Source organism: Berghia stephanieae, chromosome 1 (genome assembly GCF_034508935.2).
Source record: "Berghia stephanieae isolate SIO BIC M18660-M18661 chromosome 1, UCSD_Bste_1.3, whole genome shotgun sequence".
Taxonomy (NCBI): Eukaryota; Metazoa; Mollusca; class Gastropoda; order Nudibranchia; family Aeolidiidae; genus Berghia; species Berghia stephanieae.
Window position 1 is genome coordinate 27,266,149 of NC_088360.1, and position 3,962 is coordinate 27,270,110.

General features: G+C 36.7%; 1 protein-coding gene across 2 annotated transcripts in view; it reads left to right on the plus strand.

Moving 5' to 3' along the window:
- Nucleotides 1–2,793, plus strand: part of LOC144971151 (5'-AMP-activated protein kinase subunit beta-2-like) — a 20,027-nt gene extending 17,234 nt beyond the window's left edge. For both annotated transcript variants that reach the window (XM_078911628.1, XM_078911635.1), the window contains one exon: nt 1–2,793. This exon is cut by the window's left edge. The gene's annotated coding sequence lies outside the window, so the exon portion shown is untranslated.
- The last annotated feature ends 1,169 nt before the right edge of the window (nt 2,794–3,962 follow it).

The window sequence follows — 3,962 nt, forward strand, 5'->3', positions numbered from 1 at the left end:
ATAATATATTCTATATCAATGTACTAAAAATTAATGATCATGTATCGATTGGGAGTGAATGGGAACATTTTGTAAATAATAATATTGATAAAAGCAGTGCAGATTGATAGAGAGGAATGGGAGAAATTGATTTGCATTTATACATGACAGAAGATTCAAGATGTGGTTTGTTAGCTATGATATATTTTGATATGTTTTGTAGAATTGACGTTTTCGATACTTACACTTCCTGTAAATTATGGATATTATTATTATTATTATTATGGTTAACTGGTGTGTTCTGTTGTTGTGAAAAAGTGACTGAATTCATTGTAGTTTCCGTTGTTTGATTTTTTGAGGCATGTGATAATTGTTTAACATTGACCCAGAGAGTGTTTTTGTATAATCAGCCAAGTGTTTTTGATATTGATATCAACAATCTTTTTTTTTTTGGTTAAAATTTGAAGGATCAAAACTGCTTGATTATTAACTTACCTGCCAGCCACCCCGTTTGCTTTTGGGTGGAGTCATTCATTAATAAATTTGGGATGCAATAAAGTATTATTATTATTCCAATTATCACTCCTCCATTCTGCCAGTGTCTTTAAAATTCCGATTTAACAAAAAAACTATGATATTGGTAAGAATGGGGTTGCTGGGGTGGTAAGAAAGAAAATCAATTGCTCTCCCCTCCCCTTTTTATTCCCTAACACACATGATCATGTTGCCAGCAGTACCAAAATTCCACTTTGTGGTAAGTAAAATTAATTTAATTCCTTCTTTTTCTATTTTCTGACGTTCTGATCCCACTTTTGGACTGTAAAGGGTTGGCAGGTCTGTATTTTCAAAATTATTTTATTTATTTTTGTTTTTCAACATCAACGGTATATAAAATTTGTTAATTTTGGAATAGCATTTAAAATCAAAGGTGACAATTTGAATCAACAGCTGATATATTATTTCCTTGTAAATCATCGCTGTTGTGTATTCTAGTTATTAGTTTTTGATTGTTCTATGTAAAAATTTGAGTGTTTCCCTCATAGTGGGATCCTTATCTTTTGCCTTGGTAGGACTTTTAGTTTGTCTGTCCAAAAAAGGCACATTGTTAGATTGCTTAGATCTTTTGTTCCCTATTTGAGCCAGTTCCCTTCATCTTACACTTACATTTTCTTTGGTGCTTTTAATTCCCCCTGTCATCTTCCTATTTACTAAAACTGAATTGGCATAAAGGGGCTGTAAAACTGAAACCCCTTAAAACAAAACAAAAAAACGTAACTCACGTTTTCAATTATATATATCTAACTGAAAGGTGTAGCGGCCATAAGTCCTTTTGTCTTCGGTTTTAATGGTTTAAGGAGCAAGAACACTTGTTCATCCATCTTATTTATTTATTTTATTACTAATCCAGAAAATTTTCTTACCAAGTTCACGTTGACATGTCATGTCTTTTTTTTCCCTATTAACTCGTTTCTTGTATAGTTTTTAAAAAAAAAAATACTTGGAACGGTTTTTGCCGATGTCATTTCAAAAGCATCAAGACATACACTCCAGCACGGTTTCTTCGAACTCATTCAAATGTCCCAAATTTTTTCCCTATTATTCTTTTTATCACTCCATTCCTTCCTCGGAGCTAATTTTTACCTCAAACTACTTTCACCAAGCCAACTGTAAAAAAACAAGATTAATTAAAGGGTTTATTTTTTAATGCGACCAGTGATTTTGGTCACTGATGATTTACTGTGACGTTAGTGTATCCATCTACACTGCAAGTGTGTGTATACACTATGATATACACACTGCCATTCACAGACTCTATAGCTGTTTCGCATAACTGACTCCTCTCTTCTTATTCTTATTACTTCACTATTCATTCTAATTTCATTGCCATGGGCCATGATTTTGATAATGATTGGTTACGACGGTAAATGAATGTTGTGTTACAGTACCCCACCCACCACCCCTACACACACACAAACACACCAACCCCATGTATAATGTCGTGTACCGTAGATAGTTATCTCCCTCAACATATCAATAAAGTAAATAAATAATAACATTCCCTTTATTCATCCTCAAGCAGAGATTTGTCATAGAGTGTATTTCAAGGAAAGAGTGGAATTACCCAGGTGTCAGCTGCAGCTAATCACCACTAACTTGAGCTAGGGAGAGGTGGCTTGCTTCGGGCCACATAACGCGGTTAATGTTCGAACTAGGTATCTTTCGGGTACAAAGCAAATACCCCTGAGTTACACTGACTCCCCCCCCCCCCCCCTCCTCCTCCACCAGGTCGATTTTGGCAAGGCACCGGTTCCTCAAACTGCAGTTTCCTGGAACTTTTTTGCATGTCCGGAGGAGTTTGATGAAACCATTCTGGAGTTTATGTTAACTTTTTAACAATCTATTTAGTCTGACCTTACTTCTGTTCTTCTTTACAAATTTTTTGTTGTGGAAAAATGAAACAGAAGATTCTATAAACTTTTGTTTTTTTTTTCTTTTCAAAAAGAAAATTACAATTTCATTTTTCTCTTGTTCGATTTACGATGATTGATTCTTTACTCTCAGATAATGCATGTATGGGGCCTAAACGGATCAAGATGTTATGTTCAATGGCTTTCATATTTGATAGTTATATATAAATCGTTTTTTTTTTCTTTTCAATTGTCTTTCATAAGAACCTGATTGTTGTGATCAATTGTTGAATAAATGGCATGTATGATGATGATAATCACAATGTAACAGGATGTTTTCAACAATATAAAAATGAATCAAGAAAATGTTTTAATAAACGGATAAACAACTCGCACAAAGTGTAAACACAATCTCATGATGTTTTATTTGGGTTTGGAATGGTTTCCAAAGAATTATTAACAGAAGGAAATGTCGGTGGAGTGGGGTCTTTTGACCTCCGCAGGTGGGCGGTGAGGTCATTTGCTATGTCTTCTGGAGTGGGGGGAGTGGGGTCTTTTGACCTCTGCAGGTGGGCGGCGAGGTCCTTTGCTTTGTCTTCTGGAGTGGGGTCTTTTGACCTCCGCAGGTGGGCGGCGAGGTCATTTGCTATGTCTTCTGGAGTGGGGTCTTTTGACCTCCGCAGGTGGGCGGCGAGGTCATTTGCTATGTCTTCTGGAGTGGGGTCTTTTGACCTCCGCAGGTGGGCGGTGAGTTCATTTGCTATGCTTCTGGAGTGGGGGGGAGTGGGGTCTTTTGACCTCCGCAGGTGGGCGGCGAGGTCATTTGCTATGTAATGTCTTCTATCTCCTATATCAATTTTTCCCTTTCCATGTTGCTCTGGCTCATTTTTTTTCCTGATCCTGAAGGAATTTATATCTAGCATCTTTTTTGAAAGATATATTGTAGATCTTTAAACCATTCGTCTTTTATGCTTTATAATAATTACTATTAACTATTAGTTTTGAATCTTTTGTACTTTGAAAAAATATGAGTTGAATCCTTCATAGTGGGATTCTTTGCTTGTGTTTATTTTAAGGTAATATTAAAAAGGTCTGACTGGGTGGGGCTCCTGACCTCCCATAGTGGGCAGCGAGGTACATACTGTGTCTTCTATCCCCCTGTCTGTTTTCCAACATGTTTTCTGTCTTAAGGAGCCAGGCACTGGGTGGGGATCCTGACCTCCCATAGTGGGCAGGGAGGTACATGCTGTGTCTTCTATCCTCCCATACCCGTTTTCCAATTGTTTCCTGTCATTGTCTTGGAATGAGATTACTTAGTTTTGTCCTGATCCTTGCCGGAGTTCCTTGGCTGGGAGGGAAACAGTCGAATGTATAGTCATAGTTTTGGGAGATGATATTTTTTTCCTTGTATATCATCCCTCTGTTATTCATTGTATTATGTTTAGTTTACATATTATATTATATTATTGGTAAACATTTGAGTGTATTCCTCTTAGTTGGGACCAGTGCTTGTGTCTGGATAAGACTTTTAGATGATCTCAAACTAAGTACACTCTTGGTGTGCTCTTGGAATCT